We start from the raw sequence: 23,265 nt of genomic DNA, 5'->3' as shown, positions 1-23,265 counted from the left end.
GAATTTTAAAACTGATTTCTTTTTTCTCTGTAGTAATACAACAGTATCTTGTATTTGATCCCAACTAAGATATAAATAATCCTTAATGGATGCAAAACAATCCTGTTGGGTTTAATTAATGTTTTATTGATTTTTTAGTAGACTTTAGGTATGGAGATCCAAATTATGGAAAGACCCCTTATCCAGAATACCCTTGGTCCCGAGCATTCTGGATAATGCGTCCTATACCTGTACTAGGCTCGCTCCATCTAGGGAGCTAAATAGGTTGTCCCCAAGCAATATTTTAGGGGGATTACTTTCTCCTGTGTTAGCTTCTCAATAAGAAGAGGGCAGGATGCCTTAGGCCAGTGCTAACCAACTTCTGCTGAGCAGCAGGCTGGTTCACTAACACACCGCAGGGCTGTAGGGCCTAATTATATTAAAACTGTGATCAATCAATGATGTGTCATAAAAAGAAGGGTAGCCATTCAGTAGGCTGCGAGTCATTTTGTGGTAATGCCCCCACTACCTTTGAGCTTGTGCAGTGCTCAAGGGTACAAAATCCTGCCTTAGCCTATTAATATAAAATACATTTTTAAAAATGATTTAAAAACCCAAACCACTCTCTCCCACAAGTTACATTTTATTGATCAATTTTTCCTACTCTTGCAGCCTCTCCATATATGTGGGCACTTTCATAAAGGTTCAAAGAATCTCAAACTCCCATATTATTAGCACAAAATATGTTTAAAGAAGTCCCAAGTCTAAAAAATCAAGAATCAAAGTAGTCCTGCCATAAATCAATATATTTCAGAAATGGGAAAGGGTGCCCCTTCCCCAAGAACTGCCAAAGATTAAAAAACAAACATCAAATGAAATCAATACTAACACCTTTGGGAACTACAGCATAAAACATAGTTCATGACTGTGGCTTCCTGCAAATATGTAATAATGTAACCCTTTTTGTAATTTATAAGACTAAGGGGCTGATTTACTTACCCACGAACGGGTCGAATGGAGTCCGATTGCGTTTTTTTCGTAATGATCGGTACTTTGCGATTTTTTCGTATGTTTTGCGATTTTTTCGGATTCTTTACGAATTTTTCGGATCCAATACGATTTTTGCGTAAAAACGCGAGTTTTCCTATCCATTACGAAAGTTGCGTAAAAAGTTGCGCATTTTGCGTAGCGTTAAAACTTACGCGAAAAATGCGCAACTTTTCCCGTAAGTTTTAACGCTACGCAAAATGCGCAACTTTTTACGCAACTTTCGTAATGGATACGAAAAACTCGCGTTTTTACGCAAAAATCGTATTGGTAACGAAAAATTCGTACAGAATCCGAAAAAATCGCAAAACATACAAAAAAGTCGCAAAATGTTCGTTTTCAAGTCGGAACTTTTCCAATTCGGGTCGGATTCGTGGGTTAGTAAATCAGCCCCTAAGTAAAAACTAAGTTATTTCATAATTGTATTAGAATTAGTTCCCCACAAGTTTTACTGCCTGGTCCGACACCCCAGTTCTATGCCTTCTAGGCAGTCGCAATTGCAAATGGGCATTAACCTATAGCAACTAATCAGACAGCTGCAGGTGGAACAATAAATGCAAACATTTGATTGGTTTCTGCCCAGGTGCAAATTTGCCCAGTGTTAATAAATGAGGCCCATTGTCCATTCTCCGACAAAATGCCATGTAACGTGTCAGTAGTAGCTCCTTTACATCTCCCCAACATTGCATGTCATGGCAACTCTCCCCCCAAAACAGTTGTCATAAGCTCTTGGATCTCTAAATTACAAAGCATCCAATCCTATTTTTATTCTGTAACCTTTGTTTGTTAAATTATTGTTAGCCTATTTTTTTTTATATATTGCAAATAAATGTTAAGTGGTGCTACACTTGCTGGTGCTGTATGAATCAATGATGATGATTATTGCAGTACTTTTAGGAGAGAGCATGTTTATATTTCTTTAAGTTATAAATAGCTTGTTCTGGCATCAGAATGTGTCATTAATTAGATTATAGTAATTTACAGTTTGGTGCGGTGCAAAGTGCTAGTCTTATAGATTATATTGGAAATAATGTACCCCCCTATTGTAAAATACTAGGATATTAGAAGTCACTGAGGAATCCTATGGCCAAATACACATATACATATATACTTGGAATATCCTTATAATTTACAGGGGGTATATCATTTTTAATAGTACAGGTATGGAACCTGTTATCCAGAATGCTTGGGACCTGGGGTATTCCAGATAAGGGATCTTTTCGTAATTTTGATCTCCATAACCTAAGTCTGCTAAAAATCATTTAAATACTGAATAAACCCAATAGGCTTGTTTTGCCTCCAATAAGGATTAATTACAAGTACAAGGTACTGTTTTATAATTACAGAGAAAAAGAAAATCATTTTTAAAAATTAGAATTATTTGCTTATCATGGAGTCTATGGGAGATGGCCTTTCTGTAATTGGGAACTTTCTGGATAACGGGTTTCCGGATAATGGATCCCATACCTGTTCACACATTTCAGTGGGTCAAGTGACACAGATCACATTACTAAACACTGTTTTCAGGATATTAATGGCTCTTATTATCTTATATCTTATAAGGTGCTTATTGATTGTTAATCAGTGCTTAGTGATGTCATTTGTTTTACAATTTACTTAAACTTGTAAAAAATGTACCTCCCTTTTGTAAAATAAAAGGATATTAGAAGTCACTTCAGAGTTCTATGACCTGGCCCCCATGATATCCGTATAGGGGTCCTATAATGGCCCCTATAATATCTTTATATTTAAAATTGGGGGTACATTATTCCCTATAAAAACTATGCATAGTGATGTCAATATTGCCACAAGACTTATTCAAACTTTCATGGCCTGGGGAGGGCTTATACGTTTATACATTCCCTATGTTGCAAATGGGAGAATAATGGTCCTTTTATGTAAGTGTCACAGTGACATCTGGTATAATGGGGGGACAGCTGGATTTGATCCCAGTCTTTATAGTCATTTTCCTGTCCTGCGCTTGAATGCAGTAAAATGGTTCCGCAGTAGTGCAAATAGCAGCCTGGAATTTGTGTTTCTCTTGGTTGACTATGAGAAAGATATTTTCTAGGCAGCATAAACAGCAAAGAGGTTTCATTAACTGTTGGTTAGGTTTCCTGTGACAGTTCTAATACATCAAGAACCATACCTGAGGGAACTGCTAGAATCGGATAATGTATATACCAACCATGGCAGTTCAGATGCAGCTTAAGATTTGGCTAAAAGCATTTGCTCTGGTGTGACTCTGCTGGACTAAGGGACAAATAGAACACTGCACATTAACGTTCTTTCATCTCTTTATTTCCTTTAATTCCTATTTTTCTCTCTGGTAAAGATATGGAATGGGCCCTCACACATGCAAGCTTGTAGACTACAGAACAATTGTGCTTGAGAAAAGCAGAAAAGGGATCATATTCTTCATTAGTTTTATGTAGGTCATGAAATATGAAGGTGACTTCTAGCTTGCTGTTCATTTACTGGTTGGAATAAATTATTCGGTACCATAAGAATGGCTGAAAAATGCACTTTACCCATTTTGTATTGGCGCCACAATTGTTACTCTCTACTGTTTCTACTTTTGGTTGGTCTCGTTACACAATATCCTCCCATACACTGTAGGGGTCATTTTCAGTCCCTGAGGCATAAGAGCAAGAGCCCCTTACAAAGGCAGCTTTGATTAAGGGATATTGGGTCCTGCACTGTAAATAAGCCCTTGTATCTTATTATACTGCAGTAAAGCTTAGGCTTTTGGTTCTAGCCAACCTTACCCAATTTCTGTTCAAGGGCCCCCCTAACCATAAACCAAGTTAATGATATATGAGAACAGCGTTAAACAGGATCAGAAATCAGGAATTCTGCTTTAGTTCCAAGAATAGCGAGCAGAACAAAAACATTGACTACAAATGTCACTAACTGGCCTTCATGCTGGAGGCCTCTTAAATATCTTGCATTCATTGGCATTTATCACAATTCCAAATGATTTGGGCCATTGTGGCGGAAGAAAGCCCCACAGTTTCTGAACCTTTAGGGTGATGGCCCTCGGGGCTCTTTGTTGCCCACCTCTGTCCCTGCAGGTAACAAAGCACCTGAAGCACATTTTTGTTGGGATTAATAGGAGATTGTAAGCTCTTTTGGGCAGGGCCCTCTTCACCTCTTGTATCGGTTATTGATTGCTTTATATGTTACTCTGTATGTCCAATGTATGAAACCCACTTATTGTACAGCGCTGCGGAATATGTTGGCGCTTTATAAATAAATGTTAATAATAATAATAATAATTGCTGGGGTAAAAGATTTCATCATGTAACCAAATAAATACTCCCTAATGTTAATGTATATGTGATCTGCAAGGAAACATTTGGCCTGGGAATTTATATGGTCATGTCCTTGGTGACCTTTAATATCCTTATCATTTTCAACAGGGGTAAATGAATGCCATTATAATAACATATTAGCTATTACATACCTTTGTGCCATAACACTTAAGGGCTGATTTACTAAAACTCTAACATTTCTCATTATTATAAAATTCGAATAAACTCATTTCCACGAGTCTTAAATTTACTAAAAAGTCTGAACTGAAAAAGTCAGTGTGGGAAAAGTCGCAGAAAAGTCTCAAAAAATTGCAACTTTTTCTAATTGAAAGAGTAAAAAATCCCAAACCTCTAAAGTTTCTTCATACTTCTTCCAGTAGCTTCACCTCCGTGCACCTCAACGGAATGGTCAGTTCTTTATAGCACAGGTCTTATTATTTCAGGTAGGGAATACATTATCAACAATGGGTTGGAAAAGATGTAAAATCATCAACTAGAGCCACAAAAAAACCTGTAAATTATAGCCTTATTAATGGTGCTTAGTGAAGTCATCAGTTATAATAAGCACTCGTGTCCAACCTTAGAGTTCTGTGACCTTTATAAAAGCAATTGGCCTGCAGCTTTGTGCCTTTTTATATTCATGAAACTGCTCAGTGACCTATAATGTTCTTTATATATATATATATAATAGAAAGAGTGCTGCACACACAGGGGCTTGATGCAAAAGAAAAAATGTTTTTATTGAAACGTTTCGAGCACGACCAGCGCTCTTCCTCAGGGACAAATGAGTGGTTTGATCTGGTTTGTCCCTGAGGAAGAGCACTTGTCGTACTCAAAATGCATTTATAGTGAATCTGTGTAGTTATATCTAGCAGTGCCTTTAACAAAGCAATACAGTGCGTATCCAAAGCTTCTTTTAAAATATACATGTTCCAACTTATACATTTATACCAAGTGACAATAGAAAATAGGCAGCACCAAACATACCCTTAAAAAGGTGTTTAATCAGTCAGTTATAATCAACAATGAAACCCATGGCTGCCTGACCCACTAAATCTTGTGTATTATACAAAATAAAGTGCAACCCCCTATTTATAAAAATACAAGGATGTTACAAGATTCCTTGGAGTTCTGTGATCTTGGCCTGTAAATTTCTGTCTTTATATGTTCATGAAAAACATAGGTGACCTCCAATATCCTTATCAATTTCAACAGGGGCACATCATTGCAATTATAATACCAGATTTACTATTATATTGCCTTGTAAATCATTCAGATAAATAGAAAATAGATCTTCTATACTTTATAAATATATTAAAAGACTGTAGGCACTGTCCCCCCCTATGGCAAACTACCATGGGGGAGATCTATGGTAAATTACATATTCGACACAACCACAATTTTATTTGAATCTGTCCTTTCAACTGCAATTTTATTTTTTTTAATTCCCAAATGCTCAATAATCAGATATTATACCTTTATATTAAACATTTATTATATTAAATCATAAAACTGTCACAGTTGTTCCCAGTCTAATAATATCACTTTCTATATATAGCAATTTGTGTTGTGACATCATCACCCACACATTATAAGGAATAATATACCCTCATCTGAAAAATATAATGGATATGAGATCAGTGAAGGTACAGTTTTGGGACCTGTTATCCAGAATGCTTGGGACCTGGGGTTTTCCGGATAAAGGGTCTTTCTGTAATTTGGATCTCCATACCATAAACATTAATTAAACCCAATATCATTGTTTTGCTTACAATAAGGGTTAATTATATCTTAGTTGGGATCAAGTACAAGGTACTATTTTATTTTTACAGAGAAAATTTTTTTGAAAATGTTAATTATTTGATTGAAATGGAGTCTATGGGAGATGGCCTTTCCGTAATTTGGAGCTTTCTGGATAACGGTTCCCTGTACCTGTTTATCTTTATAAGGACATGGGCCTACTCTATGACTTTTAAAATTAATATATCATCTTCTAATTAGAACTGATGAGACATGACATTGATTAATAAGACTGAGATGTGACAACAAAATGTGCCTGTTAAGAGAATGTAATTTCAAATTTAAACCAAAGTACATATGTATTATATATATATATATATCTTAAATAAGGTACTGTACATTTACAGGAATAGTGCAACACAAGATATATACAGATTTGCAGAATACATGTATCTGAGCATGTACTGCACCCCCCCCCACCAAATACATTTTAGCTATCTGATAAAACCAAATCCGTCACTAGATATTTTAACATGCAGAACTACACACGGCACAGGTTATCCAAGGAACAATAATCAGTGAACTGAGACTAAGCAGTTTCATTATTTATATTATCTAGAAACCAATGCAGTTTCATGCAGAAAATACTGCAGCGTTTTCCCTTAGTGCCATCCATGTGTAGAGAAGAGATTTTAAAGAAAAATCCTATTAAAGGGGCAATAGTAATAAAAAAAACCCATATAAATAGGTGTGCTTTAATAATTCTTTGGCCTATAGTTTTCAAAGAAAATGATCGTTTAAACTAGGGTTATTAAGCCATTTATTACAAATGAGCATGGCTTGATTTAATGCTCTGACTGTACCCCTGTGGGAGAATACAGGGTCATTAAGCCCCACTGCACCCTCCGAAGGGATTGCAACTGCATATAAATAGCTCCTCCTTCTCTCTTGGCTGCCGGCGCACTTGATATGATCAGTAATAAGACAAAGATGTTGATGTTGTAGTGTAGGGAATTAATTGGCGTTTATATTGTTCTGATATTTTTAGCCAAGCAGTAATGATAGAAACATTTTCCTGACAATTTACATTAAATTACTGCAATTCGTAAATCAGCCCCTATCTGTGGTTTTTAGTTACTTGGCCTCCAAAATATGAGGGATGTTTAAGTTACACTTTTTGCCTATATTTATACTTTAAACGCAGATTTATTAAAGAGGTTGTTTACCTTTAAATTAACTTTTGACACAATGTAGAGCATCTATCTCTATCTTTCTGACTGATCCTTCACTGTCTCTTATGCTAATAGAACCACATCTCTAGTTTCCCTTAATGCGGGGGTACCGCAAGGCTCTGTACTTGGGTCCTTGTTGTTCTCCCTCTACACACTGTGTTTGGGAGATCACATCTGCTCATTTGGCTTTAAATATCTGTATGATAATGATATCCAAGTATAGTTTTTGACACCTTCATTAACAGTTGAAACTAAGGGGCTGATTTACTTACCCACGAACGGGTCGAATGGAGTCCGATTGCGTTTTTTTCGTAATGATCGGTACTTTGCGATTTTTTCGTATGTTTTGCGATTTTTTCGGATTCTTTACGAATTTTTCGGATCCAATACGATTTTTGCGTAAAAACGCGAATTTTCCTATCCATTACGAAAGTTGCGTAAAAAGTTGCGCATTTTGCGTAGCGTTAAAACTTACGCGAAAAGTTGCGCATTTTTCGTAGCGTTAAGTTTTAACGCTACGAAAAATGCACAACTTTTCGCGTAAGTTTTAACGCTACGAAAAATGCGCAACTTTTCGCGTAAGTTTTAACGCTACGAAAAATGCGCAACTTTTTACGCAACTTTCGTAATGGATACGAAAAACTCGCGTTTTTACGCAAAAATCGTATTGGTAACGAAAAATTCGTACAGAATCCGAAAAAATCGCAAAACATACGAAAAAGTCACAAAATGTTCGTTTTCAAGTCGGAACTTTTCCAATTCGGGTCGGATTCGTGGGTTAGTAAATCAGCCCCTAAGACTCAATCTCTAACTGCCTCCTAGCAATCTCCAGCTAGATGTACCAACGTCGCCTCAAACTGAACCTTACAAAAACTAAACTGATCATCTTTCTACATAAGCCTGGTCCTACTCGCCCCTTTAAAATCTCTATTAATGGCACGTTCCTCAACCCTGTCAACTTGTTGGGGGTGATCTTCCACTTCTCTGTCTTTTTCTTTGACCATATTAACACCACTGCCAAAACCTCTCACTTGTTCTTATGCAATTTTGCCAAAATGTGTCCCTTTCTTTCACAAGCAACAGCTAGGCTGCCCATGCATGCTCTCATCCTATTTTGTTTTCTGTATATATTTTTTGTCACCCGCGCGTTTTTTTGATGTGCCCAATTTTGACACGAGCGTGCCTTTTTTTGATGCGACCACTCCCAATTTGACAAAAAACGACAAAAAAAATTTCCGTGCAACAATTTTTTCTGCAACGAATTTTCACAGAACTTTCACAAACAATGGCGAAATGCGGACATTTGCTGCAAATCCATGCCTGGCAAAAAAATTCGCTCATCACTAGTTCAGGCCCCTCCCCGGCTGAAGCCCTAATCATGGCTTCTAAAGAATAACTTACAAACTCCTCCTCAACTTACAAAGCTCTGCATTCCTCTGCACCTCAATACATTTCTTCTCTTGTGTCTCCATACATTCCTGTTAAAATAAATACTCAAGTGCAAGGTGTTTCTGTGCACAATTGGATTAAGGTAACTGATCCAAGGAGCTTACATTCTATCACTGACAAAGTTAAGGCTAATATATGTGTTATGTGCATATACAGTGTAACAATAAAGCACAGTAACTTCCATAGGAATAACAAAGCCCCAAGCTACACAAAAATACAGTAACTTCCCTGCAGCCAGTGAGCTCTTTCTGCTAGGTAAGCGCGTCAGAGTGCAGATGCAATACATTACATCTCTCCAATAGGCTCACTGCCCGTGTGTCACAGTCCTGAGCTTAGTAATTATATTTTTCCATTCTGACAGTCTTAATATCCAGCAGGTGCAGGCTAATTGGATAACAGCCACATGCCTTAAGTGTTCTGCACATCACTAACACTTGCTTATTTGCCAGGAAAGGCAACAGTTCAGCTTTTAGCCACCGAGGAAGGGCAGGACCATGAAATGAGGGAAAATATCAGTGTATGTGTGTGAGAGACTATAGTCTTTAGCATTAGGGAGCATACAGTGATGGGGACTGGAAAGCAACGCTAAGGCTGGGGAGACAGCATCAAATTATTATTACTGAAATGAATAAATAGTTACCATAGGTATTCTACTTAGGTCCTCCACAGATGTTTAGCAAAGCAGGGAAAGATCTAGAACATTATGTACAGGCAGTAGTGTACACTAATAAACAGTTCAGCACTGGCCCCTTCCTTATCATATAGACACATTATTTGGCATATAATTAGGTGCATTTACTACAACCCTGGACAGAATTGCATGAGCATTAAGGGGTGCAAGGGTGTGCTCGTTTACAGAACCTGGGCTAATGGCTGCGCTCTGGTGCAAGGTGCAGAGCACAGTGTTGGCCAATCCTTGGCACCTTCCCCATTCTGGCCAGCATCCCACTGCTCCCTAACGACCAGTAGGGTTTGAAAATATAGCATTTTACAGCATCTCTATAGTAGTAATGTTCCAGGCCTTTAAAGTTGTCACAGGAGCTCCCCATCTTGGAATCTGGTAGAAGTGTTTGTGACACGCACATGCTCAGTACGCTCTGGGCAGCTGTTGAGAAGCTAAGCTTAGGGGTCGTCACAATTTATCAAGCAGAAAATGAGGTTTAACTGCCATATAAGCTAATGCTACAGAGCAGGATATTAAATGTTGATTCTAATTGTATTAGTTTCTGACCTGCGTTGTAATGTGAACCTAAATAAATTACTAATCAGCTTTAAATTGTGACATTTTGCTACTGGGGGCATCTTTGGGGGCACAGATCTTCCCTGCTAAAGGGCCGTGGGTGCCTTGGACTGGTAACATAATAACCTAATTCTTTATTTAAGCTTTAGTTCTCTTTAAAAGACAGCTATAGCACTGTAAGGATCAGTTGTAGAAAAGGGCCATTGCCAGAGCAGGGGATGCACTCAAAGGCGGCAGTTGTACTACAGCAAGACTGGCCACACACGTACAGATATTTCTAGATGAACAAAGAGACACAGCCAGAAACAATCAATATACATGTCCTGATCATTTGCTCAATACATTATCATAAAAAACCTTAAACCCAATGGCAATATCTATATGTGAAATTACTCCTTTACCCTGAATTGGAAAAAGCCTAAAAGCACTGTATAGCCTGTGTCTAGTTAGTAGTTATATGTGTGAGAAAAACTAGTCAGGAAATCTGCAGCCCCTGTAGTCCCATAGTTGCAATGCATTCATAATTAAACATAGCTTGTAACTCCTCACTGAAGTAGGCATTTTATATCAGGTCTGGCTAAAATTCATCCTCTAGCTGTTGTAGAACTACAACTCCCACCACAGCTTATGACTAGAAAGTGTAGTGCAGCTGCAAAGTGAGTATTCTACCTACAACCTGCCATTCATTAGAGGATGACTTTTTAGTTATCCCGTGTGCTACAATCTGTGAGGGGAGGCTATTGAAAGTGTCAGGGATTAGAGATAATATACGCACCAATCATCTGGGAGCTGCACACACATTCCCTGGCTTTACTGCAGCTCCTGGGGCCCGGGCAGAGAGAAGATAGTAGAAGAAGGTCATTTCTGGAGCAGTTACCCATGAAATCACACACAGAGATGATGGCCGCAGGGAGAATAGATCATTGGGCGCCTCTGAGAAATGACACAAGGGTTTATGGCGTCCTTAGTGAGAACTACAGGATTTGTGTCTGTTTCTACATACTGCAAGCAAAGTCCAAGTTGGTGTTTCTGTGATTGGAATCCCAACTGTCTGTGGCATGGTTTCTACAGGGGTAACTGCTCTGCGCCCACACATGGAGAACCCTGAATAGCAAAAGTTTTAGGCAAAGATATTTAAGCTGATTTATACAAGCAGGGGCAAGGTGTAAAGTAACAATCAGGTGCATAGCAAAGAGTTGTGCCACTATACTGTATATATGCAATGATTTAAACAGGAGAAGCGGGAGATGGGAAGCATTGCATTTGCCTGGCATGCCACTAGATTGTGTGTCATTAAGTATACCAAAGCCCAGAACACAAATAAAAGTGTAAGGTTGCCCTGCACTTATTGTGTTCTTCTACCTGTCGGCATTGTGATTTCCATATAGTACCAGATTTTCAGTCTAGACTGTGGCTGGAAGCAGAAATAGTAGGGAGAGATGGTGCCTATAGTAGCAGTGGGATAATAGCCTCTGGAAAGGGACTGTGGCTGTGGGATAGCAGGTATAGTAGGGAGAGATGGTGCCTATAGTAGCAGTGGGGGGATAATAGCCTCTGGGAAGGGACTGTGGCTGTGGGATAACAGGTATAGTAGGGAGAGATGGTGCCTATAGTAGCAGTGGGATAATAGCCTCTGGTAAGGAACTGTGGCTGTGGGATAGCAGGTATAGTAGGGAGAGATGGTGCCTATAGTAGCAGTGGGATAATAGCCTCTGGAAAGGGACTGTGGCTGTGGGATAGCAGGTATAGTAGGGAGAGATGGTGCCTATAGTAGCAGTGGGGGGATAATAGCCTCTGGGAAGGGACTGTGGCTGTGGGATAGCAGGTATAGTAGGGAGAGATAGTGCCTATAGTAGCAGTGGGGGGGATAATAGCCTCTGGGAAGGGACTGTGGCTGTGGGATAACAGGTATAGTAGGGAGAGATGGTGCCTATAGTAGCAGTGGGATAATAGCCTCTGGTAAGGAACTGTGGCTGTGGGATAGCAGGTATAGTAGGGAGAGATGGTGCCTATAGTAGCAGTGGGATAATAGCCTCTGGAAAGGGACTGTGGCTGTGGGATAGCAGGTATAGTAGGGAGAGATGGTGCCTATAGTAGCAGTGGGGGGATAATAGCCTCTGGGAAGGGACTGTGGCTGTGGGATAGCAGGTATAGTAGGGAGAGATAGTGCCTATAGTAGCAGTGGGGGGATAATAGCCTCTGGGAAGGGACTGTGGCTGTGGGATAGCAGGTATAGTAGGGAGAGATAGTGCCTATAGTAGCAGTGGGATAATAGCCTCTGGGAAGGGACTGTGGCTGTGGGATAGCAGGTATAGTAGGGAGAGATGGTGCCTATAGTAGCAGTGGGGGGATAATAGCCTCTGGGAAGGGACTGTGGCTGTGGGATAGCAGGTATAGTAGGGAGAGATAGTGCCTATAGTAGCAGTGGGATAATAGCCTCTGGGAAGGGACTGTGGCTGTGGGATAGCAGGTATAGTAGGGAGAGATGGTGCCTATAGTAGCAGTGGGGGGATAATAGCCTCTGGGAAGGGACTGTGGCTGTGGGATAGCAGGTATAGTAGGGAGAGATGGTGCCTATAGTAGCAGTGGGGGGATAATAGCCACTGGGAAGGGACTGGGGCTGTGGGATAGCAGGTATAGTAGGGAGAGATGGTGCCTATAGTAGCAGTGGGGATAATAGCCTCTGGGAAGGGACTGTGGCTGTGGGATACCAGGTATAATAGGAAGAGATGGTGCCTATAGTAGCAGTGGGGATAATAGCCTCTGGGAAGGGACTGTGGCTGTGGGATAGCAGGTATAGTAGGGAGAGATGGTGCCTATAGTAGCAGTGGGGATAATAGCCTCTGGGAAGGGACTGTGGCTGTGGGATAGCAGGTATAGTAGGGAGAGATGGTGCCTATAGTAGCAGTGGGGGGATAATAGCCTCTGGGAAGGGACTGTGGCTGTGGGATAGCAGGTATAGTAGGGAGAGATGGTGCCTATAGTAGCAGTGGGGGGATAATAGCCTCTGGGAAGGGACTGTGGCTGTGGGATAGCAGGTATAGTAGGGAGAGATGGTGCCTATAGTAGCAGTGGGATAATAGCCTCTGGGAAGGGACTGTGGCTGTGGGATAGAAGGTACAGTAGGGAGAGATGGTGCCTATAGTAGCAGTGGGGGGATAATAGCCTCTGGAAAGGGACTGTGGCTGTGGGATAGCAGGTATAGTAGGGAGAGATAGTGCCTATAGTAGCAGTGGGGGGATAATAGCCTCTGGGAAGGGACTGTGGCTGTGGGATAGCAGGTATAGTAGGGAGAGATGGTGCCTATAGTAGCAGTGGGGGGATAATAGCCTCTGGGAAGGGACTGTGGCTGTGGGATAGCAGGTATAGTAGGGAGAGATGGTGCCTATAGTAGCAGTGGGGATGATAGCCTCTGGGAAGGGACTGTGGCTGTGGGATAGCAGGGATAGTAGGGAGAGATGGTGCCTATAGTAGCAGTGGGGGGATAATAGCCTCTGGGAAGGGACAGTGGCTGTGGGATAGCAGGTATAGTAGGGAGAGATGGTGCCTATAGTAGCAGTGGGGGGATAATAGCCTCTGGGAAGGGACTGGGGCTGTGGGATAGCAGGTATAGTAGGGAGAGATGGTGCCTATAGTAGTAGTGGGGGGGGATAATAGCCTCTGGGAAGGGACTGTGGCTGTGGGATAGCAGGTATAGTAGGGAGAGATGGTGCCTATAGTAGCAGTGGGGATAATAGCCTCTGGAAAGGGACTGTTGCTGTGGAATAGCAGGTATAGTAGGGAGAGATGGTGCCTATAGTAGCAGTGGGGATAATAGCCTCTGGAAAGGGACTGTTGCTGTGGAATAGCAGGTATAGTAGGTAGCTGTAATAAATTCATATTGATGCCCAGCCTGCAGTCCGTCAGTTGTAGTTTGAAGTATAACTCTTATGTATAGGGTATGTGTATTAAAGACTACAATGTATCTATCAAACGCGATAATGTATCTTGTCATCCATATATTTTACCAAATCTAGCATTCAGCCCTTTTATATGGCACAAAGAATGTTGGTGGTGGGATATCCAACCTGCAGAGAGCCTCCAGCTGTTGATAATTTAAAGTATATGCATCCTCTAAGAGCCAAAATTGTCTAAAATTGTGGGAGTTGTAGTTAAACAACAACATCATGAGGACTATAAACAGCACTGCAGCACACAGTGCAGGGGTTGCAAGGTCCTCTCTTGCTTCTCTTCTATTTGTCCAGCCAGATGGTATGACTTACTCTATTGGAAAGGCCATTGTATCAGTTGTAATCCTACACTCCAAATTAATCATTTAGGGCTCTGATACTGAAATATATTATATTACATTCTAAATGAAGCTCTTGTTAGTTTCTAGTTGGGGTCGAGAGAATGGAGTTGGGAAAACACAACAAGGAGAGAGAATGGAGCAGGGAAAACACAACAAGGGGAGAGAATGGAGCAGGGAAAACACAACAATGGGACAGAATGGAGCAGGGAAAACACAACAAGGGGACAGAATGGAGATGGGAAAACACAACAAGGAGAGAGAATGGAGCAGGGAAAACACAACAAGGGGACAGAATGGAGATGGGAAAACACAACAAGGAGAGAGAATGGAGTTGGGAAAACACAACAAGGGGACAGAATGGAGCAGGGAAAACACAACAAGGGGAGAGAATGGAGTTGGGAAAACACAACAAGGGGACAGAATGGAGCAGGGAAAACACAACAAGGGGACAGAATGGAGCAGGGAAAACACAACAAGGGGAGAGAATGGAGTTGGGAAAACACAACAAGGGGAGAGAATGGAGCAGGGAAAACACAACAAGGGGACAGAATGGAGCAGGGAAAACACAACAAGGGGAGAGAATGGAGTTGGGAAAACACAACAAGGGGACAGAATGGAGCAGGGAAAACACAACAAGGGGAGAGAATGGAGTTGGGAAAACACAACAAGGGGACAGAATGGAGCAGGGAAAACACAACAAGGAGAGAGAATGGAGTTGGGAAAACACAACAAGGGGACAGAATGGAGTAGGGAAAACACAACAAGGGGAGAGAATGGAGATGGGAAAACACAACAAGGAGAGAGAATGGAGTTGGGAAAACACAACAAGGGGACAGAATGGAGCAGGGAAAACACAACAAGGGGACAGAATGGAGCAGGGAAAACACAAGGGGAGAGAATGGAGTTGGGAAAACACAACAAGGGGACAGAATGGAGCAGGGAAAACACAACAAGGGGACAGAATGGAGCAGGGAAAACACAACAAGGGGACAGAATGGAGCAGGGAAAACACAACAAGGGGACAGAATGGAGCAGGGAAAACACAAGGGGAGAGAATGGAGTTGGGAAAACACAACAAGGGGACAGAATGGAGCAGGGAAAACACAACAAGGGGACAGAATGGAGCAGGGAAAACACAAGGGGAGAGAATGGAGTTGGGAAAACACAACAAGGGGACAGAATGGAGCAGGGAAAACACAACAAGGGGAGAGAATGGAGCAGGGAAAACACAACAAGGGGACAGAATGGAGCAGGGAAAACACAACAAGGGGAGAGAATGGAGCTGGGAAAACACAACAAGGGGAGAGAATGGAGCAGGGAAAACACAACAAGGAGAGAGAATGGAGTTGGGAAAACACAACAAGGGGACAGAATGGAGCAGGGAAAACACAACAAGGGGAGAGAATGGAGTTGGGAAAACACAACAAGGGGACAGAATGGAGCAGGGAAAACACAACAAGGGGAGAGAATGGAGTTGGGAAAACACAACAAGGGGAGAGAATGGAGCAGGGAAAACACAACAAGGGGAGAGAATGGAGTTGGGAAAACACAACAAGGAGAGAGAATGGAGTTGGGAAAACACAACAAGGGGAGAGAATGGAGCAGGGAAAACACAACAAGGGGACAGAATGGAGCAGGGAAAACACAACAAGGGGAGAGAATGGAGCAGGGAAAACACAACAAGGGGACAGAATGGAGCAGGGAAAACACAACAAGGGGAGAGAATGGAGTTGGGAAAACACAACAAGGGGACAGAATGGAGCAGGGAAAACACAACAAGGGGAGAGAATGGATCAGGGAAAACACAACAAGGGGAGAGAATGGAGCAGGGAAAACACAACAAGGGGACAGAATGGAGCAGGGAAAACACAACAAGGAGAGAGAATGGAGTTGGGAAAACACAACAAGGGGAGAGAATGGAGTTGGGAAAACACAACAAGGGGAGAGAATGGAGCAGGGAAAACACAACAGTGAGAGAGAATGGAGCAGGGAAAACACAACAATGGGACAGAATGGAGCAGGGAAAACACAACAAGGGGAGAGAATGGAGCAGGGAAAACACAACAAGGAGAGAGAATGGAGTTGGGAAAACACAACAAGGAGAGAGAATGGAGTTGGGAAAACACAACAAGGGGAGAGAATAGAGCAGGGAAAACACAACAGGGAGAGAGAATGGAGCAGGGAAAACACAACAAGGGGAGAGAATGGAGCAGGGAAAACACAACAAGGGGACAGAATGGAGCAGGGAAAACACAACAAGGGGACAGAATGGAGCAGGGAAAACACAACAAGGGGAGAGAATGGAGCAGGGAAAACACAACAAGGGGACAGAATGGAGCAGGGAAAACACAACAAGGGGACAGAATGGAGCAGGGAAAACACAACAAGGAGAGAGAATGGAGTTGGGAAAACACAACAAGGAGAGAGAATGGAGTTGGGAAAACACAACAAGGGGAGAGAATGGAGCAGGGAAAACACAACAAGGGGACAGAATGGAGCAGGGAAAACACAACAGGGAGAGAGAATGGAGCAGGGAAAACACAACAAGGGGACAGAATGGAACAGGGAAAACACAACAAGGGGACAGAATGGAGCAGGGAAAACACAACAAGGGGAGAGAATGGAGCAGGGAAAACACAACAAGGGGAGAGAATGGAGCAGGGAAAACACAACAAGGGGACAGAATGGAGCAGGGAAAAAACAACAAGGGGACAGAATGGAGCAGGGAAAACACAACAAGGGGACAGAATGGAGCAGGGAAAACACAACAAGGGGACAGAATGGAGCAGGGAAAACACAACAAGGGGACAGAATGGAGTGGGGAAAATACAGTGAGAAAAAGGAATGACCTGGGAAAAGTACTGAGCTGAGGAGAATGTGGAAAAATACACTGATGGATGGGGCAAAGAATTTACTCTTCCACTGCCATTAATGTAAATATACTCAAAGTTTGACTTGGTTTAATAACATAGAATTATTGGATGGAAAGGTGTGGGGGCAGATATGCTGTAGGGGAAATAGGATGTAGTGAGGCAGAATACACCTTAACAGTATATGATTTTTGGTGCTTTGGTACCTGTGATTTTTGTAGCTTGGGAGGCACAGCCTGGCCTGCCTTCTATGCTGCATTAAATAAGATACAGTACTAGGCCTTATATAAACCATGGCTCCCCAACTATTGTTGAACTACTATTCCCAGTTAAAGGCTGACTGAGGAAGATGGGAAATGCAGTTCAGGAACATCCAGAGATCCAACCTAGCTATTTTTGTTGTATAAAGGAACTGTCAGCTCATCACAGCGAAGGTGTTAGCTATTAAGGCAGGACAAACAACAAATGAATAGAGAAAATTAATATTTCCTCTCATGCTGTGCACAGCTTGGCATATGGCTCTTAATATGAAAAAGGCCAGAGTAGGCAAGGAACTCAGCACGGCTGGTTAAGGCGCATATTGTAAGATTCATTTAGATACAGAAAGAATGGGAAGGGATAGATGGGTAGAGATAGACAGATCAATAGATAGAGGGATGATAGATAGACAGGAATAAAAGCAAGCCTTTTATTGGTTGCTATGGGTTACTTTATTATTATTATTAACTTTATGCATCTTATTACATATGGGGATATAATATACAGTTTTGATGAGCTTGTTTGTTGCTTTATATACAGTTTTTAAGCTTTTCATATTACTATTAAAGGACAACTAAAGTCTTCTTAAATGCCCAGCACACTTACTATTTTGTGCAGTAGTGCTATGCCACACTCCATTTTTAAATGGGTGTAAACCTTATTTTCTGTAGAAGAAGGCTTCTTCTAATAAAAACACCTACCTTGTTTAAGAAGTGGTCCATCCCTACAGTATTCAATGAAGTTTCCCAAACCTAGGCAGATCTTGCTGCCCACTAGCCGGTAATTTCACTCAAAACCATGACTGCCCTAATTAGTATCTGCTTAGAGAAAGTAAGTTTAAAGATGTGATTAAATTATTAATCTTGTCTCAGTCAGATACTGATCAGGAGAAAATCTTGCCAGCTGATAACTGCATAGGACTATGGGCAGTCACAGATCCCCCATGTGATCCAGTCATTGGCTAGGGGCTGAATGATCAGATAAACCCAGATCAGACCAACAACATTAGTTACCAAATTATTGGTCCAAGTATCGCGTTTGTTGAGCTGGTTGATATCAGGCTGATGCAATTGTTTGGCCCTCAGGCCAATTATCAGGACATAATGAAGGTAAATGCAGGCAGCCAGGAGAGGAATGCATCAATGAGCCAGCCACTTGGCCAATAAGCTGCCAAATCGGTTCAAACTTAGGCTTGCCAGTGCCCAAACAATTAAGGTGGCCATACATGGGCAGATTTAAATCCTTTAGACCAATTTGGCAGCTTATCTGCCTGTGTATGGGGACCCCCAATGGGCCCCCAATCAATATCTGGACAAAAATCTGGTGGATGTTGGTTGGGCAGGTTTGATTGTCCCATCGGATCGGGGACCGCATTGGCTCATTTATCCAGTCCTTGGTCCAGCGGCTGCTATGCCCGTCTTTGTAATGCGATCATTTGGCCCTAGGGTCAAACGATCAAATTAGCCCAATATCGCCCAAGGTGGGCACATCTACGTAAGATTTGCTTATTCAGTGACCTCATCAAAACAGCAAATCTTAGTGTGTATGGCCAGCTTTAGCTATGCTGCGATGTTAACTGTTATTTCAAATCCTAGATCTCATCCCAGACACAGGGATAGCCTATTGATAATAAAGTGCTGAGAGGTTATGTGTCAGACGGTTTGTGGGAGTTGTAGTCTCAGGTTGGACACTCCTGTACAACATTCATATTTTCTTTTAATGACTCTCCACCTCCCTGTAATGCCCGAGGCCCCCACATGTATAGTTCTGGCTCTGGTGGGTCTGTGAATGTCTCTTAGCTTATTCCATGTTTCCAGGTTAGATTTGTTTCCATCCGTCTGTCACCAATGGAAAAGATTTGATTATTTAAGTCCTATCCACAAGTCACTTCTCTTCAACATAGTTCTTTTCATTAATTACCAGTGCGACTGCTTTATTTGTTGTTAAAATGTCAACAGACCTTTTCCGCTATACAGGCCTGCTGAATGAGACTAAGGCCATTGATTGAAGTGATTGAATAGTGAATGCTCTTTCTCCTACTTACACTCAGCGAAGGAAAATAAGCCGGATGTATAAAGTATGTGTCACACAGAGAATTGCTCCAGTGATACATGAGCTGCACTTTGGATTGATGTGAGCCGGCAGAGCATCAGGAATTAATAGTGACTGTATAAGCCAATCAGCCAGTTAATGTGATCAGGGTGCTGATGGTCTGTGACAGGCATCCTGATTGGTGTAGCATTTTCTGGAGACATTAAAGGAGCTGTATCAGTCTATGTCCACAGTGTGCCCAAGATGCTTAATGGCTTCTTTGTTTGAGGGTTTTGCACTTTACATGATGAAATGCTACCGTGTCGCCACACATTCAGAACTTTATAACAAGTTAAGGAGCAGCATCACCTTGTTCCTTCACAGTTCTGAGGATTATGTGGCACATTTACACATATGAAGAACCAAGAAGAACTTGTTATTAAATCAACAAAGCAACGTTAGAGGACATTTTTTAATTATACAGATACCAGATATTTGAATGTGTCCTATGACAGGAAACTAAAGGGCAAATAAAGACACTCAAACACTTTTATTTTGTTTAACTGTGGCATGCTGATCTCTCTCGCCACTTATGTTCCCAAGTGCTGGCTTGGCAGGTGAACTATTACCCCTAAGGCATCATGGGAGATTGTCTTCCTTAAAATACAAGAAAGCACAGATAGTGGAACGGTGCATAAATAAAATATGAGCTCTAATGTCCCTAAAGCTGGCCATACATGGGCAGATCCGCTCGCTTGGCGATGTCGCCAAGAGAGCGGATCTTCACCCGATATCCCCACCTACGGGAGGGTGATATCGGGGAGGCATGTTGGCCCTGGGGCCAAACGATCAAATTCTACACGCGGCAATGGGGCAGTTGGTTTGGGGACCGCATCAACGAGCCGATGCGGTCCCCGATCAGACTGGATTTTCTAACCTGGCCGATTGATATCTGGCCAATTTCAGGCCAGGCCCCTCGGTTCTGCCCCTACACGGGCCGATAAGCTGCTGAATCGGACCAAGGGACCGATATCAGTAGCTATAATCGGGCCGTGTATGGGGACCTTTAGACTTTCATTGGTGGTTCTGCTTTTAAGTTCAAGCCTCCAATTTGTTTATGTAGATCTTGTTGACTTATGATGTTGACTTTGGGGCCTGATGCTCCAGGATCCCCAGCACTCCCTACTACTAAAGTGGAGCACAAAGAGGAAGAGTCATGTGATCCCTTCCCTATAAATAACCTAAAGACAGGAACAATCCTAGGCCCATGGAAAAATCCAGGGGTGGGGTAAACCAACCAGGTGCCCTAGGCAACCTGACCAGCAACCTTGCCCCTGCACCCTATGGTCACCCAGAGACATTGTGTGTGGGGGGGAGAGGCGTGCTAGACAAGCGGCATGGAAAAGAGACAGCTTACTAAGGGTAAGCAGGAGAGGTACCTGCCTGGTTCCCCCCCATTGTTGCGGCCTCTTCTGCCTACCCCTAGTTCCTGGCAAAATCCCTCCCATAGGGCATAGGTTACAGCTCCCGGGACTTTCTGATCTATTTCAGGGAAAGTTATTGTTGATTGGGAGCTCAACATTCCTAACGTCATTCATGGGAAAAGTTTCTACAAAACTGAGAGCCTCATGATAAAAACAACTCTGTGTACAGTAAAGCTATTCTGCCAGTGTCGGACTGGCCCACCAGGATACCAGGAGAACTCCTGGCGGGCCCAGGTGTCAGTGGGCCCTCCTGCTTCCAACTATTTGGCCAATTGCATGTTCATTACCTATTTCTGCATGGGGAAAAAGAGATGGAAGGATAGAGAAAAGAAACTTGGATAATGAAGAAGTTGAGGGAGGAGAGGTTGTGTGAGGAGAGGAGGAATAATAGTTTAGAAAGTGGGCCTGTGGTCCAAGGTTTTCTGGTGGGCCCCTGGCATCTCAGTCCAACACTGCATTATTAACATTTTATTATTAACATTTATTTATAAAGCGCCAACATATTCCACAGCACTGTACAATAAGTGCATTCTGCTAGATATTTTTTGGGGTTCATGTTCAACAGGAGTGATTAATTTCCCCTTTAACATTCTAATGTAGGCTTTTATTGTAGTACTTTTGTGTTACCACAAAAAGCTGCCTGTAAACACATAGAAATGACTTTGCTGGGTAGGCTCTCACTGACAACTTATAGAAACGATCATACCTTTTGACAAGATGGTTTGGGAAAGTCATCTTACACACAATCTGGGGCATATTGAACCGCTTTGTGCGCTACAGAGTGACAATTATATCTCTCTTTGTACATTCGCACAACCAGACAAAGACATTAATTAGACCTACCCTCTGAGAAAGCAATTAGGTTTTTCCTTTGGACTGCAAATAACAGGGGGACAATATGGGTTGGAAAGCCCTTAACCCTGTGCAGTCTTTATACAAGTTCTCTACACAAAAATGAAGTTATGGTGAATTTAGACTATTTTATATCACAGGTTCTCAAAGTGTTTTCATATAACAAAGCTGCCATAATGGCTGAAAGGCTTTTACTTGTTGGTCTTCACTTGACTCCCCCACTCTAGCAAGCGAACAAAGAAGAGGACGCTGTGAGCTTGGGCCGAGTATGGAAGGTACCACTTATTTTGCATGGTATCATTTAGTCATTATTGCCGAAGGCTTTGTACAGTACCTCGGCCTGACCATACTGCTCTAATGTTGTCTCTACTGCGCACAGCCATTGATCCACAAGGCGGCTTCTGCTAATAACATTTTCAGTGCTGTGTAGGTGATTTGTTGCCACATGCGGTAATGATTTCTATTTAAAGGGCAATCTACACTGGTAAACTCCTTCAGCAGCAGCAACAGGCTTTGTGATTTATAGAAATATTCCCTCTATTCCAGCAAAAGGCAATCTGCAACATTTTGTATGTTGTTTAACTACAACTCTCAGTATACCTTTACCTGCCATTGCAATGCTTCAATTTGTTATTCAACACCCCCACCTTAAAAGCTTGGTGGCAAGCTACCAAGAAGTGCAAGGCACTGCACCGTGTGCCCTTAGCTGGCAGTAAGTACAGAACTCTCATTGTGTGGTGCTCCTATAGTTATTTATTAGTGTGAGTTGAGCCTCAATTAATTGAATGGTGTGTAAAGGAGGCCATGCATGGGCAGATTCAAGTCCTTCGGACCGCTTCAGCAGCTTATCTGCCTGTGTATGGGGACCCCGATGGGCCTCACCAACCGATATCTGGCTGAAAATTCCTGTGTCAATCGCAAGGCTTGGTTTGCCCGCCAGATGGAGGGCCACATCGGCTCATTGATGTGATCCTCACTCCATCAACTCCTATACCCGTTGTACTAATATCAGACTGGTATCGCCCATAGGTGAACCCTAAAGGTGCCCATACATGGGAAGATCCGCTCGCTTGGGAGCCAAATGATCGAATTATAATGGGCAATTTCAGGCCAGATATCGGTCGGGTGTGCCCCTCGATGCTGCCGATAAACTGCCTTATGGCCACCTTAAGGTGGGCTTATTGGGAGATAAAATTCTAACATTGTGCTACTCCTTCCTCTGCAAGTCATGGGACAAAGTGTCCCAATAGAATTTTCCAGCCATCCTGATCAATATTTGACTGAGCCCTGATCAGATATGGATTGGATAAATAAGCTGCTGATTCGTACTACAGACATTGTTAAGTTTTACCCTGGGGAGAATCTAAATAGAAAGGCAAATGAGTATTTTAGTGAGTCCCTTTTATAGGGGGAAGGTGAGCTGTAACTTGTGTTTAGTCCTTTGGAATTTATAACAAGGATTGCAATGTCAGTGGCAA

The sequence above is a fragment of the Xenopus tropicalis genome, chromosome 4 (assembly GCF_000004195.4).
Source record: "Xenopus tropicalis strain Nigerian chromosome 4, UCB_Xtro_10.0, whole genome shotgun sequence".
Lineage (NCBI taxonomy): Eukaryota > Metazoa > Chordata > Amphibia > Anura > Pipidae > Xenopus > Xenopus tropicalis.
This window is presented reverse-complemented; position numbering follows the sequence as displayed.